This window comes from Caretta caretta, chromosome 22 (assembly GCF_965140235.1).
Source record: "Caretta caretta isolate rCarCar2 chromosome 22, rCarCar1.hap1, whole genome shotgun sequence".
NCBI classification, from domain to species: Eukaryota; Metazoa; Chordata; order Testudines; family Cheloniidae; genus Caretta; species Caretta caretta.
Window position 1 is genome coordinate 2,500,077 of NC_134227.1, and position 19,298 is coordinate 2,519,374.

Sequence of the window (19,298 nt, forward strand, 5' to 3'; positions counted from 1 at the left end):
TGGGAGAAGAGGTCTGGGGTAGGGGATTGGGGTGCATGCTCTGGAAGGGACTTTGGGTGCAGAAGGGGTGAGAGGTTGGGCTCTGGGAGGGAGTTTGGGTGGCAGAGGGAGGTCTGGGGTGCAGGCTCTGGGATGTAGTTCGGGTCCTGGGTGCAGGCTCTGGCCTGGGGCAGGGTGTGGGGGTGCAGGAGGAGGGGGTGGGGGTGCAGGCTCTGGGAGGGTGTTTGGGGTCGGGAGGGGGTGTGTGGGAAAGGGGTGGGGGGGTGGCAAGGGGTGTGTGGGAAAGGGGTGGGGGAGTAGCACTGTATGTAAGGGAGCAGTATGACTGCTCAGAGCTCCGGTACGAAACTGTAGAAAAACCTGAGTGTCTCTGGATTAGGTTTAGAAGTGTGTGCAACAAGAGTGATGCAGTGGTGGGAGTCTGCTATAGACCACCGGACCAGGGGGATGAGGTAGATGAGGCTTTCTTCCGGCAGCTCACGGAAGCTACTAGATCGCATGCCCTGATTCTCATGGGTGACTTTAATTTCCCTGATATCTGCTGGGAGAGCAATACAGCAGTGCATAGACAATCCAGGAAGTTTTTGGAAAGCGTAGGGGACAATTTCCTGGTGCAAGTGCTAGAGGAGCCAACTAGGGGGGGCGCTTTTCTTGACCTGCTGCTCACAAACCGGGTAGAATTAGTGGGGGAAGCAAAAGTGGATGGGAATCTGGGAGGCAGTGACCATGAGTTGGTTGAGTTCAGGATCCTGACGCAGGGAAGAAAGGTAAGCAGCAGGATACGGACCCTGGACTTCAGGAAAGCAGACTTCGACTCCCTCAGGGAACGGATGGCCAGGATCCCCTGGGGGACTAACTTGAAGGGGAAAGGAGTCCAGGAGAGCTGGCTGTATTTCAAGGAATCCCTGTTGAGGTTACAGGGACAAACCATCCCAATGAGTCGAAAGAATAGTAAATATGGCAGGCGACCAGCTTGGCTTAATGGTGAAATCCTAGCGGATCTTAAACATAAAAAAGAAGCTTACAAGAAGTGGAAGGTTGGACATATGACCAGGGAAGAGTACAAAAATATTGCTCGGGCATGTAGGAATGATATTAGGAGGGCCAAATCGCACCTGGAGCTGCAGCTAGCAAGAGATGTCAAGAGTAACAAGAAGGGTTTCTTCAGGTATGTTGGCAACAAGAAGAAAGCCAAGGAAAGTGTGGGCCCCTTACTGAATGAGGGAGGCAACCTAGTGACAGAGGATGTGGAAAAAGCTAATGTACTCAATGCTTTTTTTGCCTCTGTTTTCACGAACAAGGTCAGCTCCCAGACTGCTGCGCTGGGCATCACAAAATGGGGAAGAGATGGCCAGCCCTCTGTGGAGATAGAGGTGGTTAGGGACTATTTAGAAAAGCTGGATGTGCACAAGTCCATGGGGCCGGACGAGTTGCATCCGAGAGTGCTGAAGGAATTGGCAGCTGTGATTGCAGAGCCATTGGCCATTATCTTTGAAAACTCGTGGCGAACCGGGGAAGTCCCGGATGACTGGAAAAAGGCTAATGTAGTGCCAATCTTTAAAAAAGGGAAGAAGGAGGATCCTGGGAACTACAGGCCAGTCAGCCTCACCTCAGTCCCTGGAAAAATCATGGAGCAGGTCCTTAAAGAATCAATCCTGATGCACTTGCATGAGAGGAAAGTGATCAGGAACAGCCAGCATGGATTCACCAAGGGAAGGTCATGCCTGACTAATCTAATCACCTTTTATGATGAGATTACTGGTTCTGTGGATGAAGGGAAAGCAGTGGATGTATTGTTTCTTGACTTTAGCAAAGCTTTTGACACGGTCTCCCACAGTATTCTTGTCAGCAAGTTAAGGAAGTATGGGCTGGATGAATGCACTATAAGGTGGGTAGAAAGCTGGCTAGATTGTCGGGCTCAACGGGTAGTGATCAATGGCTCCATGTCTAGTTGGCAGCCGGTATCAAGTGGAGTGCCCCAAGGGTCGGTCCTGGGGCTGGTTTTTGTTCAATATCTTCATAAATGATCTGGAGGATGGTGTGGATTGCACTCTCAGCAAATTTGCGGATGATACTAAACTGGGAGGAGTGGTAGATACGCTGGAGGGGAGGGATAGGATACAGAAGGACCTAGACAAATTGGAGGATTGGGCCAAAAGAAATCTGATGAGGTTCAATAAGGATAAGTGCAGGGTCCTGCACTTAGGATGGAAGAATCCAATGCACCGCTACAGACTAGGGACCGAATGGCTAGGCAGCAGTTCTGCGGAAAAGGACCTAGAGGTGACAGTGGACGAGAAGCTGGATATGAGTCAGCAGTGTGCCCTTGTTGCCAAGAAGGCCAATGGCATTTTGGGATGTATAAGTAGGGGCATAGCGAGCAGATCGAGGGACGTGATCGTTCCCCTCTGTTCGACATTGGTGAGGCCTCACCTGGAGTACTGTGTCCAGTTTTGGGCCCCACACTAGAAGAGGGATGTGGATAAATTGGAGAGAGTCCAGCGAAGGGCAACAAAAATGATTAGGGGTCTAGAACACATGACTTACGAGGAGAGGCTGAGGGAGCTGGGATTGTTTAGCCTGCAGAAGAGAAGAATGAGGGGGGATTTGATAGCTGCTTTCAACTACCTGAAAGGGGGTTCCAAAGAGGATGGCTCTAGACTGTTCTCAATGGTAGCAGATGACAGAACGAGGAGTAATGGTCTCAAGTTGCAGTGGGGGAGGTTTAGATTGGATATTAGGAAAAACTTTTTCACTAAGAGGGTGGTGAAACACTGGAATGCGTTACCTAGGGAGGTGGTAGAATCTCCTTCCTTAGAGGTTTTTAAGGTCAGGCTTGACAAAGCCCTGGCTGGGATGATTTAACTGGGAATTGGTCCTGCTTTGAGCAGGGGGTTGGACTAGATGACCTTCTGGGGTCCCTTCCAACCCTGATATTCTATGATTCTATGATTCTATGGTGCAGGCTCTGGGAGGGAGTTTGGAGGCTCGGGGGATGTGCAGAGGAAGGGGGTGCAGGCTCTGGGAGAGAGTTTGGAGGCTGGGGGATGTGATGCAGGCTCTGGGAGAGAGTTGGGGATGCGAGGGGGGTATGTGGGGTGGGGATGCAGACTCTGGGAGGGGGTTGGAGGTGCGGTGCTTACCTGGGTTTCCAAGGTCCGGGTGGAGCCTCCGCTCCCTGTTGGCCGTAGGCACCACCCCCACAGTGCCCCATTGGCTGCAGGGGCACCCAGGGAGGGGCAGCATGTGCAGGCACAGCCCTCCCCCCCGCCCCGGGGCCACAGTGAGGGGCCGGCAGCCACTGGAGCGAGCAGGAAGACGCCGCTCAGTTCCGCTGTGCTGCCCGGGCCTCTGGAGTCGGGGGGCAGGGGGAGTGTCTGGGGGAAGCAGGTGGGGCCAAGGGAGAGACCTGGCAGCAAAACTGCTAAAGCCCTGCAGGCCACATTCGGGAGGTTCGCGGGCCGCAAATGGCCCAGAGGCTGGGAGTTTGAGACCCCTGATATAATTGCTTCAACCTTGTAGTTTTCCAAGTCCAAAAGTAAACATCTCTTCAAATCCAAGGGAGTGGAGATCAGTCAATGTTCAGAGTCGTCCCACGTGAAAGCACCATCCATGCTGACGCCATCGTGTGGCCATCACCTTTCCCTCCTCTCCCTTACAAGTTTTGGTATTTTTCATAGAAACTTTCTTCCCTCAGGAGAGACCTGGGAATCAGGGCTGCCAGCCAGACAAACACCTTTAAGAGGAGGTGTCCCTCTCCCAGTCAAAAAATGATCTCCCACCTTCAGTTCAGTGAACTGAATTGTTCCTTATCCCGCCAGTGCCGGTTTGAGTAAATAAAGTTTCAGAGATAGTTATTAAGCTCGCAAAAATATGCCAAAGATCCCTCTGCATAACACCGGAAGGTGAAATAGGAACAGAGACAAACCTTGTCAACAAAGGCTAATTTCCCAAACGATCATCAAAATGTTTCTAATTCCTATCTGTCCTCCACAGGAGCTCTGTGCAGTTTAACTGCTCTGCAGCCAGCTGCCCATTAGAAATTCTTCTGTGGGACATTCCCAGACCTGGACATTTACGAACGACAGAATTTGAAGAGCAAACCCGGCTCCCCGCACCAGGTGGGATTGGAGTGTTTTGTCCCTGGCACTTGGTCTTTTTCAATAGTACAGACCCTCCCTTTGCCCAGCCAGCCAATGAACTTGGGGAAAAGTTTGCAGGAAGCAGAGACCTTAGAAACAAGGAAATAAGAGGCCATTCATTGGGCAAGGAGGCCTAATAGTTAAAGCAATAGTCTGCTCATCTGATGCCATTCTTGAGCTGCCTGTTATAAAAGGCTGGTTCCCCACTTCAGTTCCAACGGCTCTGCTAGAAACACCCCCAGGTCCCTGGTTACCCCAGTGGGAGCAAGTTGAGAAATCCCCAGTGGGTGCTGCCCTTAGCCCCAGGCTGCTGTCTCAGGGGTCGGGGGCATTGATGGTTTGCTGCTGAGGAGGGAGACAGGACAGCCCTTTGGGGCTCTGCTCTGAGCATCTGCCCAGCCCAGGCTGCCCACTGGCCTGAGCTGCTGCCCCTCCGTGCTCTGGAGCAGGGGTTGCATCACGATTTTTTTGGTGGCCTCCGAGTGCGGCCACCAACATTTGCTGGTGGCAACTGTGGCAATTTTTCCAAGCCGGAGCCCCACTGCCCTGGGGGTTGAAGTCTGAAGCCATAGCCCATGGGCTGAAGCCCAGAGCCCTCTGCTGAAGCCCTGTGGCTGGAGCTGGGGAGAACTGGAGGTGGGTAGGCTAAAGCCCAGAGCCCTGGAGCTGACACAAGGGAGGGAGGGGCCCTGAAACCCCAAGACCACTCCTGGAGCCCTGGCAAGCTGGAGCCCAAAGTCTTCTCCCAGAGCCTCTCAGCCCCCTGGTAGGTGAGTTGGGAACTCACCAGCTGCCTGCAGAGTTGAAGGTTCCTACCCCGTCAAGAACACCCCCAGCCCCACATGCCTGCAGATGCGCTGCCTGGAGCCCCATGGGGCTGGGAGGTACATGATGCCGATCCCCTGCTGATAGCGCCCTCAAACACCAAGGCCGTGCATCCAGGAGCAACAGCTGGGTGCTGCAGGGAGAGGCTGTTGCTTTCCTCCCACCTGCATCTCTGAAGGTGGGAGATGATTTGCTGACAGGGACAGCTGTCTCCTATTAAAGGTGTTTATCTGGTACCGTGTAGCAGGCAGCCCTTGTTCCCAGGTCTCTCTGAGGAAATAAAGTTTCTATGCAAAATACCACAACTTGTAACGGAGAGGTGGGAAAGGCGATGGGACCAGGACATAAGGGATGAAACATAACATGGTTCTTTCATGTGCATTAACTCTGAAAAGGGATTGATCTCCACTCCATTGTATTTGAAGGGATGCTTAGTTTTACCCTGGGTAAAATACAAGGCTGAAGCCATTTTATGGGGGGTGACACTAGGATTCAAGGGTTAGTCAGTGTGATAAAAATGGTTTAAAAAAAGTCAGTTTAAACGTGAGCTGGCTGTTATTAAAGGCGTTTTCCCCAGGTCGGCTCCAAAAGTTCTTCTAGAGACACCCTGGGTTCCACTGCAGCAGCCAGCTCCCGCCAGAGGCTTGTGCCCCGAGGCTTCCCCCCAGCCCCAGAGTGGGCTGTGCGGCCCCAGGCTCCCCAGCCCCGGAGCACAGAAAGGGCGGGTTATGCGGCCCTGACTCGACCTGCCGTTGACTCGCAGGGCTCTGCACTCCGTCAGCCAGGGCGGGCCAGGCTGCGGCCGGGACTCAGCATGGCCGCGCTTCCCTGACGAGGCATGAGACACGCCAAGAGCTTTGCGCAGCCAACAGGGAAATGGGAGGGAGGCGTCTTCTAGCTGGCACGTCTCGTCCACTTCTCCCTTGCTGCTTGGTGGAGGCAGGAAGGGACCAAACATTCCTGGCTCAAGGTTTAGCCCTCGACCTTGAGGATTAAGCCCGAGTGCCCGGCGTGACTGCAGGGAGATGGGTTTCTGATTCGCATCCAGCGCACTCTTCGGGCAACCAACTGAACCCCCTGAGGCCAAGAGGGATGGCTTTGAGGTGGCAAAAAGGGGCCTTTGAGACTCCCAGCACATCTTGAGGAGCAAGGAAATAGCATGAGTTACTAGCGTCCCTGGGTGGGCTCGAACCACCATCCTCTCGGTTAACAGCCGAACGCGCTGACCCATTGCGCCACAGAGACACCTAGAGACCTGGCTGCTGTTATCAAGGCTGTGCAGCCTGCAGATCTCCTGCCCACGCTAGAGCTTGCAAGGTGCCAGTCCAGACAGGACCGGATTCACCGTGGCACCAATGGCTCCACCGTGCCAGGCCCGAACTCAGACGGGCCCATAACACTCGCTTCCTCCCCTCTCGCAGCGCTGCCGAAGTGGTCCTGGTCCCACAGTGGAGGGGGGCCATGTGAGCTTGTTGCAGAGCTGCTGCTCAGGGATGGGAACTTCCTGGTACCCCAGCCTCCAAAATCATCCAGGCTGCACTTTCTGCACGACTACGTGCTAGCTGAGGGGTGCGTGGGAATTGGTGGCCTCTGCTGCAGGTGATGGGCATCTCAGACACTTAAAGCCATGGCCTAGAGGAGGGAAACGCTTAACTGCAGAGTCTGCAGCTGCCTAGGGCCAGTGCTGAGGATTTAGAGGCCCTAGTACCGCCGTTGCAAGGTTCAAGCATGCTCAGCCTTGGAATTTCCACCCCTCCCTTGACTAGTAGCTGCAGCTATCTCAGGCTGGCCTCTGACAATTGGCCCCATGGCTATACTCAGAGAAGCTGCAGGTGGCTCTGTGACTACTGGGGGCCATTAAGCTAGGAGCGGATAAAGAAAGTGGAATTAACCTCAAGGAACAGAGGTCACCCATAGGAAAGGAATGTCAAGGGGAGCAGGGAAAGAGGAAGCAGGTGAGGCTTGCAGTGGGAGAATAGTCCCAGCTGGTTGGGGAGCATGTCCAAAGTGGAAAGGAAACAAGCATGGGCAGAGGTGGTGGGGACCAGGCAGTAGACTAGCCTGTAGATGGGAGCAGAGGGAGAAAGGCTGGTGTCTTCAGATTCCCAAGGGCTAAGTCTTCACTTTGGGGAAATGGTGTTTGCAAGGGGCTTGCTCGAATGGCAGGATGGGTGCTGGGGAAGGGATTTGTCAGAACTGACCAGGTATCTGCTGGCTTTGGATCTTTGAGCTGAGAGTGGGACCACACACAGTGACTGGTGACATGGGGTGGCACTGGAGACGTGGCTATTGAAGGTCTGAATGAGGAAGGAGATAAATCTGTGGGGAGCTTCCCTGATCACTCTGAAAGTTCTGCTCACTGTGGACACTGGTAAACCCACATGGGTAGAGCTCAATGAGAAGAACTGGGGGCTGAGGGAGCTGTGTATGGCAATGCAGCTAGTCATGTAGAGGTGTGTGATCAAAATGAAAAATGTCTCTGAGATTCAGGACCGGGGACACTAGGGCACCAATGGCCCTCCCACACCAGGCCCATGCTCGGAGCCCACAATGACAACATGGGGCCCACAAATATGTTTGGCACCAGGGCCCACAAAACGTTAATCTGCCCCTAAATCCAGATGCTGGGGGCTGTGGGTGCAGACCCAGCAGAGTGGCGCAGCGGCAGCGTGCTGGGCCCATAACCCAGAGGTCGGTGGATCGAAACCATCCTCTGCTAGGGATGCACTTGTTTCTTTTTGCTCTGGGCCTTCAAGTGAGTCAGCGACCAGCAGAACGCCAAGAGCCTAGGCCATGAGGCCGGAGGTGGCTGAGGCGGGGGCCTGCCAGGGAGCTCCCCGGCACCTCTGGCTGTCTGGTCTGAAGGCAAGAGGCCTGCGTGTGGTGAGGGCTACTGTCCCAGCTTGAGACAGCCGTGCTTCCTCGTCCCCTTCTCCCACCCGCACCGGCAGGCGGCTCCTGCAGGAGAACACGAGGGAGGCTCTCGGGACACTGGGCAGCTCTGTGTGGCTGTCTAGGGAAAGAGCCATGGCTCCCGACTCGACCTGCCATTGACTCACGGGGCTCTGCGCTCCGTCAGCTGGGGCGGGCCAGGCTGCGGCCGGGACTCAGGCTGGGGCAGCATGGCCGCGCTTCCCTGACGAGGCATGAGGCTGGCCAAGAGCTTTGCGCAGGCAACAGGGAAGTGGAAGGAAGGCTTCTTCGAGCTGGCATGTCTCGTCCGTTTCTCCCTTGCTGCTTGGGTGGGAAGGAAGTGAATTGTTCCCGGCTGAAGGTTTTGCACTTGGCCTTGAGGATTAAGCCCGAGCCCCCGGCATGGCTGCTGGGAGATGGGATTCCGGGTCGCATCCAGCGCACTCTGAGGGCCACCAGCTGAAACCACTGAGGCCAAGAGGGATGGTTTTGAGGTGGCAAAAAAGAGCCTTTGAGGATCCCAGCAGATCTTGAGGAGCGAGGAAGTAGCCCAGGCTTATCGTCCTCCCGGGGTGGGCTCCAACCACCATCCTTTCGGTTAACAGCCGAACGCGCTGACCCCTTGCACCACAGAGACACCTAGAGACTGATGTGCTGTTACCAAAGCTGCTGCCTAACAGCCTGCGCGTGTGGGGCAGAGTGTCGGGGAGTGAGGGAGTGAGGGATGCAGGCTCTGGGAGGGAGCTTGGTGCAGGAGGGGGCTCCAGGCTGGGGCAGAGTGTTGGTGTTGGGGACACTGGGCATGGCCACTCGGTAACTCGAGGGGATGGAAGACCACGAGTGTCGATGAAGCCCCCTCGCACTAGGCCCAAGTGTCCTTGGCCCCCTGCCTGGAGGCACTCGCAGCAGTTATGCTGAGGATCTGCAACAATATGTTGCAGAGTCAGACTGCCTGAAACTAAACAAGGCCAAAGAGGGCAGATATGGAAGAACAATGCTGAATAAAGCAGCTTTATGTATGGTTTAACAGATGGTACAGAGAACAAGGGAACTAGCTGGTAACTGGATTGGCTGGCTATATGGATACTTAGGGCAGCTTGCTATTGGATAAGTATGCTGAAGAAAGGATGTATAAAAGCCTGTGTAACTTCCTGCTCTGTGTGCAGGATGTGAGATTCTATTCTCCCTGTACCTTCTTTGAAGCTTCAAATAAACTTTTCTGCCTCTCCACCCCGTTGTGATTATTGGGTGACGCACGCCATGCAACGAACCCCTGCTGTTGCTTGCCTCTGGCACTGGGTGCCGGCAACAGCTTTTGGCATCCCTGGGTGGGCAACGAGGCTGCTATTTAGCCTTGCCCAGAACCTTCCTGGAGGTCGAGGATTGCGGCGAGAACCGACGCCCAGCGCGCACCGGTGAGTTCATCGGGGGCCTCGGAGGAGACGCGATTTGATCGACTCCGGAGGGCACAATGATGCAACACACTCATATAGTGGAGAAGCAGCTGTGGGCGATGGTGAGGATCCGGTCCCTTAGACATAGGGGAGTAGCAGCTGCGGGCGACGGTGAGGAACCGGTCCCTTGGATAAGGTAGGAACCTTTTGAGATCCGGATTGTATGCTCTTTTGGAACCTGGGGACGTCCAGAGTTACCCTGTAGGTATGGGACAGGGACAGAGCTCTGGAGTTAGGGCACAATGTATGCCCCTAGAGTGCATTCTAGCAAACTGGAAGGTATTTGGTGCGGATCCTATGACTAAGAGTCAATTAAAACAATTCTGTACAGTTGACTGGCCTCAATATCAACTAGAGGACCAGGAGTGGTGGCCACTAGGAGGGTCAATTAATTACAACACGATCCTCCAGTTACTCCTGTTCTGTCAGAGAACAAGGAAGTGGAATGAACATATGTATGCACATTTGTTTTTGGCTTTATGTGCTCAACCAGATATTTTATAGCACTGTAATCTGACTCTGACTGGTTCGGTAGCAGCTAATGTTAGTCCCCAGACCCCCAACCCCATTGTAATGGCAGAGCTGGTGTCCCCTTCGGCCCCTACACCCACACCTTGTAAGTCCCCAATGGTTGGCCTATACCCCTTAATCACCGAAATTAAAGTCACCCGGTCTGAATCGGATAGGTGTCTGGCCACGACTATGCAGGTTTATGCTCATGTGCCCTTTAACCCTGGGGATTTGGCTGCTTACAAAGCATAGGGAGTAGAGTTTTCCACCAACCCAAGCAGGTTTATTTCAGTTTTTGGGGGATGTCTTAGCAGCCACAAGCCGGACTGGGATGATTGTAACGTCCTCCTGTGAATCCTATTGTCTGAGGTTTAAAGAAAACAAGTTATGTCCAAGGCAAGGGAGGAGGCGCAGAAACGGTACGACCGGGATCGTATTAATGTCCCTGACCCGGATGCACAAGTCCCCTAGCAGACCCCAAGTGGGATCCAAATGATCCTGGGGATATGACCCGCCTTACCTCCTAGTCAGCACAGGAGTGGGGCCTCGGGGAGAAGGGGTGATGCAGGTGCGTGGCCTCAAGAAGAAGGGATGGGGCTACAGTTCGGGCTCTGGTGGCCGCTAATTTTAGGGAGCCTGCACCGCTCTTAGTGGGACCACAAGACATCCCAGAGGAGAGAAGGTGGCCAGCAGAGCAGTGACAGGGTGGAACAGCAAATGACTGACAATGTGGGCAGACAGGGGAGGGAGAAAGGGGCTTTCCCCCCAGGAGGTGAGAGGTGATCACTGGGTTTTCATTGACCCAGGACAGCAGCTGGGAGTGAGGTGCAGTGAAGGGAGGGGCACTTCCAAAGAGCTTTTGGTCTCTGGATTTCAGAGCCCGAGGCAAAAGGACACCGCCCGGCGTACTGTGGGCGGGTGTTTTGCTCATAGTGTCGTGTTATGAATCCTGATTGTGGTGTTTTCCAAAGTTAAGACAAGGTGATTTTCCTCCTTTTTATTAAAGTTTCTTTTCTCCACTCCGTGCTGGTGAGTGAGGAAAGTATTGCCTCTTAGAGGCAGCCAGTGGCCCTGGTTAGTTTCCCCAGATTACTGGGTGGGGGCTTAAGCGGATTGTGTGCTGTACTGTTGAAGAGGAGCCCCAAGCACCCGAACAGGGAATTGTAACTTCAGCCTTCAGATTAAGAGCCAGATGAGGGAAGAGAATCTTCGCAAGCAGGCTGGCTAACCTAGTGAGGAGGGCTTTAAACTAGGTTCACCAGGGGAAGGAGACCAAAGCCCTGAGGTAAGTGGGGAAGTGGGATACCGGGAGGAAGCATAAGCAGGAGCGTGCGAGAGGGGAGGGCTCCTGCCTAATACTGAGAAAGAGGGACGATCAGCGAGTTATCTCAAGTGCCTATACACAAATGCAAGTTGCAGTGGGGGAGGTTTAGATTGGATATTAGGAAAAACTTTTTCACTAAGAGGGTGGTGAAACACTGGAATGCGTTACCTAGGGAGGTGGTAGAATCTCCTTCCTTAGAGGTTTTTAAGGTCAGGCTTGACAAAGCCCTGGCTGGGATGATTTAACTGGGAATTGGTCCTGCTTCGAGCAGGGGGTTGGACTAGATGACCTTCTCGGTTCCCTTCCAACCCTGATATTCTATGATTCTATGATTCTAAGCCTGGGAAAGAAGCAGGGAGAACTGGAAGACCTGGCACCGTCAAGGAATTAGGATCTGATTGGAATAACAGAGACTTGGTGGGATAACTCACATGACTGGAGTACTGTCATGGATGAATATAAACTGTTGAGGAAGGACAGGCAGGGCAGAAAAGGTGGGGGAGTTGCACTGTATGTAAGGGAGCAGTATGACTGCTCAGAGCTCAAGTATGAAACTGCAGAAAAACCTGAGAGTCTCTGGATTAAGCTTAGAAGTGTGAGCAACAAGGGTGATGTGGTGGTGGGAGTCTGCTATAGACCACCGGACCAGGGGGATGAGGTGGACGAGGCTTTCGTCCGGAAACTAACGGAAGGAACAAGATCGCAGGCCCTGGTTCTCATGGGAGACTCCAACCACCCTGATATCTGCTGGGAGAGCAATGCAGCGGTGCACAGACAATCCAGGAAGTTTTTGGAAAGTGTAGGGGACAATTTCCTGGTGCAAGTGCTGGAGGAACCAACTAGGGGCAGAGCTCTTCTTGACCTGCTGCTCACAAACCGGAAAGAATTAGTAGGGGAAGCAAAAGTGGATGGGAACCTGGGAGGCAGTGACCATGAGATGGTCGAGTTCAGGATCCTGACACAGGGAAGAAAGGAGAGCAGCAGAATACGGACCCTGGACTTCAGAAAAGCAGACTTTGACTCCCTCAGGGAACTGATGGGCAGGATCCCCTGGGACAATAACATGATGGGGAAAGGAGTCCAGGAGAGTTGGCTGTATTTTAAAGAATCCTTATTGAGGTTACAGGGACAAACCATCCCGATGTGCAGAAAGAATAGTAAGTATGGCAGGCGACCAGCTTGGCTTAACAGTGAAATCCTTGCTGATCTTAAACTCAAAAAAGAAGCTTATAAGAAGTGAAAGATTGGACAAATGACCAGAGAAGAGTATAAAGGTATTGCTCGAGTATGCAGGAGTGAAATCGGGAAGGCCAAATCACACCTGAAGGTGCAGCTAGCAAGAGATGTTAAGAGTAACAAGAAGGGTTTCTTCAGGTATGTTAGCAACAAGAAGAAAGTCAAGGAAAGTGTGGGCTCCTTCCTGAATGAGGGAGGCAACCTAGTGACAGAGGATGTGGAAAAAGCTAATGTACTCAATGCTTTTTTTGCCTCTGTCTTCACGAACAAGGTCAGCTCCCAGACTACTGCACTGGGCAGCACAGCATGGAGAGGAGGTCACCAGACCCCTGTGAAGACAGACGTGGTTCGGGACTATTTAGAAAAGCTGGATGAGCACAAGTCCATGGGGCCGGATGCGCTGCATCTGAGAATGCTAAAGGAGTTGGCAGATGTGATTGCAGAGTCATTGGCCATTATCTTTGAAAACTCGTGGTGATCGGGGGAAGTCCCAGACAACTGGAAAAAGGTGAATGTAGTGCCCAACTTAAAAAAGGGAAGAAGGAGGATCCTGGGAACTACAGGCCAATCAGCCTCACCTCAGTTCCTGGAAAAATCATGGAGCAGGTCCTCAAGGAATCAATTCTGAAGCACTTAGAGAAGAGGAAAGTGATCAGGAACAGTCAGCATGGATTCACAAAGGGCAAGTCATGCCTGACTAATCTAATTGCCTTCTATGATGAGATAACTGGTTCTGTGGATGAGGGGAAAGCAGTGGACGTGTTGTTCCTTGACTTTGGCAAAGCTTTTGACACGGTCTCCCACAGTATTCTTGCCAGCAAGTGAAAGAAGTATGGGCTGGATGAATTGACGATAAGGTGGATAGAAAGTTGGCTAGATTGTCGGGTAGTGATCAACGGCTCCATGTCTAGTTGGCAGCCGGTATCAAGTGGAGTGCCCCAAGGGTCGGTCCTGGGGCCAGTTTTGTTCAATATCTTCATAAATGATCTGGAGGATGGTGTGGATTGCACCTTCAGCAAGTTTGCAGATGACACTAAACTGGGAGGAGAGGTAGATACGCTGGAGAGTAGGGGTAGGATACAGAGGGACCTAGACAAATTGGAGGATTGGGCCAAAAGAAATCTGATGAGGTTCAATAAGGACAAGTGCAGAGTCCTGCACTTAGGACGGAAGTATCCCATGCACTGCTACAGACTAGGGACCGAATGGCTAGGCAGCAGTTCTGCAGAAAAGGACGGAGGGGTTACAGTGGACAAGAACTGGATATGAGTCAGCAGTGTGCCTTTGTTGCCAAGAAGGCCAATGGCATTTTGGGATGTATAAGTAGGGGCATTGCCAGCAGATCGAGGGACGTGATCGTTCCCCTCTCTTTGACATTGGTGAGGCCTCACCTGGAGTACTGTGTCCAGTTTTGGGCCCCACACTACAAGAAGGATGTGGAAAAATTGGAAGGAGTCCAGCAGAGGGCAACAAAAATGATTAGGGGACTGGAACACATGACTTATGAGGAGAGGCTGAGGGAACTGGGATTGTTTAGTCTGCAGAAGAGAAGAATGAGGGTGGATTTGATAGCTGCTTTCAACTACCTGAAAGGAGGTTCCAAAGAGGATGGATCTAGACTGTTCCCAGTGGTAGCGGATTACAGAACAAGGAGTAATGGTCTCAAGTTGCTGTGGGGGAGGTTTAGGTTGGATATTAGGAAAACCTTTTTTCACTGGGAGGGTGGTGAAACACTGGAATGCATTACCTAGGGAGGTGGTGGAATCTCGTTCTTTCTAAGTTTTTAAGGTCAGGCTTGACAAAGCCCTGGCTGGGATGATTTACTTGGGGATTGGTCCTGCTTTGAGCAGGGCGTTGGACTAGATGACCTCCTGAGGTCCCTTCCAACCCGGATATTCTGTGATTCTATGATTCTACGTGCAGCCAGCTGAACTAGCCAGGCTGCCTAAATGTATTCACCCGTCCACCGCAAGAGCAAGCCCTGGGTGCTTCTCAGAAGCTGGGGAAAAGCCTCTTGGGGAAATATCTCCTGCGCCACCACCAAAAGGACCCCTTGAGTGGGAACGGTCAGAGGCCTCACTGCTGGAGTGGCCGTGGTTTCCTACCACCTTGTGATGCTGGCCGCAGAGAGAATGCTGGTCTGTGGGTGGCCTTCAGTGTGGGATCGGCATGCCAGGGAGCAGGGAGCAGGCTGTCTGTCTGTCTCTGTGGCTATCTGCTGGCCACACATAGGCATGTTCCTCCTCTCCTCTTGCCCCACCCACGGTTGCTCTGTGCCTTTTAAGCCTTCCCTTGGAGCTGTCAGCACCAGCCGCCTCTGCTCTAGGTGCCCAGAGGAGGAGAGGTGCGCTGGGCTCCAGCCTGGGACTCTTCCTCCCTCCTGCCTAGCCCTGACTATGAAGCCTGTCCCTGGCACTTCTTTATTCAAGCACCATGTGGGCAAGAGGAAGAGGTTGGCAACTGCAGGTACAAGGACCAAACTTGTGTGCATCAGGTGAAGCAGCGAGAAACACAATGTTCAGGTGTCTCTAGCCAGACTGTTAAGTTCCAGGGCCCCAACCTATTGTGGCCAGACCCTTGAACCAGCTGGACCAAAGACCTATCTCCAGTGGGCATCAGTCGCCCAAGGAAGAGGGAAAAAATTCACTCTGGTTTACCCAGAGACACAGAAACCAAGCACCCTAAACTCTAAGGCTTTGCAGCAAACCAACATAGCCCCAGGAGGTCCCACTGGGATTTGAACTCAGATCGCAGGATTCAGAGTTTTGCGTGCTGACCATTACACCATGGGACCTGCTAGCATTTCCATTTCTGGACCCCTGTGACTCTCAGCTGGCTGGCTAGCACTCTGCACTTATTGCTTCCCTCCGGCTGCTTCCTCTTGCAGGACTCTCTCTCCTCCATCAACTGTAGCCCTGCAGTACCGGATCTGCGGGTCCTGCCCTGAGTCCCTGCATCCCCCTGCTTTGCCTCCATTCCCTGCAGGCCGCAAAAATGTCCGGAGAGGCCGCCCCTCCCCTCACTTGGTGATCCTGCTCAAATCGTCCAGCTGCAGCCTCATCTCCTGGAACTCGGCCAGCTGTCACTTGATCCAATTGTACAGCAGCCCACAGCCTCCCCCTGGGTCTGCCCCACCTGGTTATTCCTTACAGGCTGACCTGACCCCCCTTCCAGCCCCAGATTCGCCCACTAATCATCCTACTGGCACGCAGAGCCAGGACATGGAGGTGCTGGAGGAGGGAGGTGTGACTCTAGGGTGGGGTTCTTCTCTAAAGATGGCTGGCAGAAAGGTGGTGCTCAGCTCTGTCAGTGACCTACCCCGTTGCCTCGTGCCAGGGGATGCAGACAGTTATGTAAAGTTCATAAAAGGAGTATTTGGTTCCAAGTGAATGTGAGGAATGTGCAATTATGAGAGGGAATTTCCATCCCTCCTTCACTTATGCAGCAGGGCCCCAGTGGCCAAATGGATAAGGCATTGGCTTCCTAAGCCAGAGATTGTGGGTCCAAGTCCCATCTGGGGTGAAAAGCTGCTTTCTTCTTCTATATTGCAAGGAAACCTTGGTCTTATTTTCACCAAGGAAGCTGGGAGATGTTGAAACACAAAGTACTGGATCTTGGGAACAATCCCCCACAAATATCATCTTCCACTCGACAAACGCTTTCTAAACCCATCAGTAGCAAACAGTTAATATTAGTGTTTGTCTGAGAACAGAGTGAAGGGGAGTGTTTACTCCAACGTGTCAATGAACAAAACAGATGGAAAGAGCAAGGCCGTCCTGAAAGAGAATGGATCTGTCTGGAGACAAAGCAGAGCCTGAGGATGAGCAATGGTGTGAAAAGAAGAGGTTCAAATGTGTGTTAGATGTTAGTTAGGTTGGTCTGGCAAATTTAAAGAAAATACCAATGCCCTTAGCATGATGCGGACACTGGCTGTTTCTGACCTTTTACTGAGAGTTCATTGAGAAATATTTTCCTTAATTATGTTATGGAATAAAGGGTGTCTTGCCCTTCGAGACAACATGGCTACATGGCATGGGGCCAATGCGCACCTCCCAGCCAACTGCTAGAGAAGACAACAGCAACACAGGCAGGGATGGCAGCAGGGCAGGCTGCAGCTCCAGGAAGAAGGTGGTACCAGGTCTCATCAATGGGGAGATGGCCACCCCAGCATGCACAAGGCTGACCCATCAAGTGTGGTGTGTGCTGCAGCGTGCCCCTACTCACTTTTGCAACCGTGTTGCCCTGAGGACACTCATGTATCTGGTTAGTATCAGATCTCTGGACGGGCTCACAGAGCAGCTCAGCCTCGCTTGGCAGAGAGTGGCCAGACCCCAGGAAGAGGAGGGCGTGCACTCAGGCCCTGTAAGGGGGTTCACTCACCAGGGTGGCGCCTCCCACTGTTTGTCTCAGGGATTAGCTCACTCAGCCGGAGTTCCCTCTCCTGGTGGTGCCTTGTCCATCGTTGTCGCCGCTTGCAGACCCACCTCAGTCCAAGTACAGCGGCATCCTCTTTATGACTCGGCCATCCGGCCGTGCCGTGATCTGTGCTCCTTCCTTCCAGGGTGATGGGGCAGGGGGTGGGTATCTCCAAATCCAGCCATGTCCCCAGTGGTGAGTGGCAGGGACCCAGGCCCACAGTACTCTGGGTTCCAGTCCAGGGATCCTGTAGAAACAGCTTCTGCTTCCTCTCCTTAACTGTCTCCACCAGTGCTGCTTCAATTCCCGGGGGTGCTCTGCCGCAGTCCCAGCATGTTGTTCGCCCTCTTCTCAGGGTCTCAAGCCTGCAAGTCCCAACAACCAGCCAGGAGCTCTCTCTAGCTTCCCCTGGTCCCTGCTAGCAGCTGCCCTGCCAGAGGTGCTGTGACCCTATGCCCCATATTCTTCAGAGAGATATTGTTATGATATACATATGGCATTACTAACATGTGTTTTATGCAAGATGGGTCATGTGAGATATCACTAGAAAGGTTAGACTGTTCTTGAACTCAAGATTTAGGCACACTAAGTCCAGAGTCAACATGGCTGTCCTTGGGTTCAGGATTGTGTGGTCTAACGGCTTGAGTCAATATGGCACCGTGAAGTACAGGGATGAATGACCTAATGGCCAGTGTCAATATGGCCACCCTTTGGTTCAGGGTTACAAGGCCTAATTGCCAGATCCAGGGGCCACTTTGGAAGGGCCCAGCTAACTCCACCGGGTCCCAGCCCAAGGCCCTCTCAAGTTAAGTGCATTTGCCACCCAGCCAACTGAGATCCTACTGCAACATCCTGACCTTACACGGCTACGAGATACCACTCACTCCGCCTCCCTGGGCCACTTTCTACCTTCTTTCCTGAAACTGTCATCCAAATATCATCGGGATCTCTGGGTTCCCTGGCACTGGCAGCTCCGTGGAACTTTGTACATCGAACAAACAATTTTTTAGTGTAGACAAGGCCTCAATGTGCCTCGTTTTTTAAATCATTCCTCAGAGATCAGGTTTTTTTAAACCTTGTATCATTTTTGTTGCCTTGCTATGTCTGAAAGGAGACTAGCTCCAAATCTGGGCTTTTCAATCTTTTCCAAGATGTCTTTATTAATGATGAATAAAACTAATTCTGTAATAAGTGAGTCCCTTACAATTATTATATGTCGCAGTCCTGAGCATATAATACTCAATGGATTGACTCAGTTCCAGGGTGAGGGGAGGACCTGTAGCTCTCGATCTCTGCAGGAGGATCTCGACTGGACTCTGATGTTATTTTTAATCACAGTTATTACAGTGGTGCCTAGAGATCAACCCAGCATGCAGTGCCATTGGGCCAGGGGCTGTACAAACACTGTAGCACACAGTCCCTGCCCCATAGAGCAGTCAGTCTCCATAGAGAAGCCAGCCCCAGGGTCTATAATAGACATCTCCAGTAGAATACAGACAATAGACAGGGTCCCAGCTCAGAATCTGAGTGCCCCCCCGGACCCTCTGGCAAGGGGCATGCAGAGTGCGAGTGCACACTGGGTGTCAAGGGGAAATGGTGGAAGATGCAAGACAGCGGAGGGGATTCACATCTGCAGACCTAGCTGGCAGACCCAGCCAGCACTTCACCGTTCCCCATCCCAACCAGGGAACAATTCCTCTGGGTGGAAAACCTCACAACCCCTACTGCGGCAGCTAGCAAAATGATTCACGGCATGGTTTGGCTTCAGTGGATGTTGGCAGCAGAACCAAAGCTCATTAACACTATCTGTGAACTTGTATCTCTAAAGCTTTACAAAATCACCAGGACTTTCTAGTAAAATATTGTCCTTTTCCTTTGTGATGAGCATGTCACTGGCAGAGGACAGCCTGGAGATCTTCTGAAATCATAGAATCATAGAATCATAGAATCATAGAATATAAGGGTTGGAAGGGACCCCAGAAGGTCATCTAGTCCAACCCCCTGCTCGAAGCAGGACCAATTCCCAGTTAAATCATCCCAGCCAGGGCTTTGTCAAGCCTGACCTTAAAAACCTCTAAGGAAGGAGATTCTACCACCTCCCTAGGTAACGCATTCCAGTGTTTCACCACCCTCTTAGTGAAAAAGTTTTTCCTAATATCCAATCTAAACCTCCCCCACTGCAGCTTGAGACCATTACTCCTCGTTCTGTCATCTGATACCATTGAGAACAGTCTAGAGTCATCCTCTTTGGAACCCCCTTTCAGGTAGTTGAAAGCAGCTATCAAATCCCCCCTCATTCTTCTCTTCTGCAGGCTAAACAATCCCAGCTCCCTCAGCCTCTCCTCATAACTCATGTGTTCCAGACCCCTAATCATTTTTGTTGCCCTTCGCTGGACTCTCTCCAATTTATCCACATCCTTCTTGAAGTGTGGGGCCCAAAACTGGACACAGTACTCCAGATGAGGCCTCACCAATGTC

General features: G+C 52.5%; 2 non-coding genes across 2 annotated transcripts; one reads left to right on the forward strand and one right to left on the reverse strand.

The window, feature by feature from the left end:
* Nucleotides 1-6,138: 6,138 nt before the first annotated feature.
* Nucleotides 6,139-6,212, reverse strand: TRNAN-GUU (transfer RNA asparagine (anticodon GUU)). Its single transcript has one exon. It is a non-coding gene; the product is annotated as a tRNA-Asn (tRNA).
* Nucleotides 6,213-15,853: 9,641 nt separating this feature from the next.
* Nucleotides 15,854-15,926, forward strand: TRNAR-CCU (transfer RNA arginine (anticodon CCU)). Its single transcript has one exon. It is a non-coding gene; the product is annotated as a tRNA-Arg (tRNA).
* The last annotated feature ends 3,372 nt before the right edge of the window (nucleotides 15,927-19,298 follow it).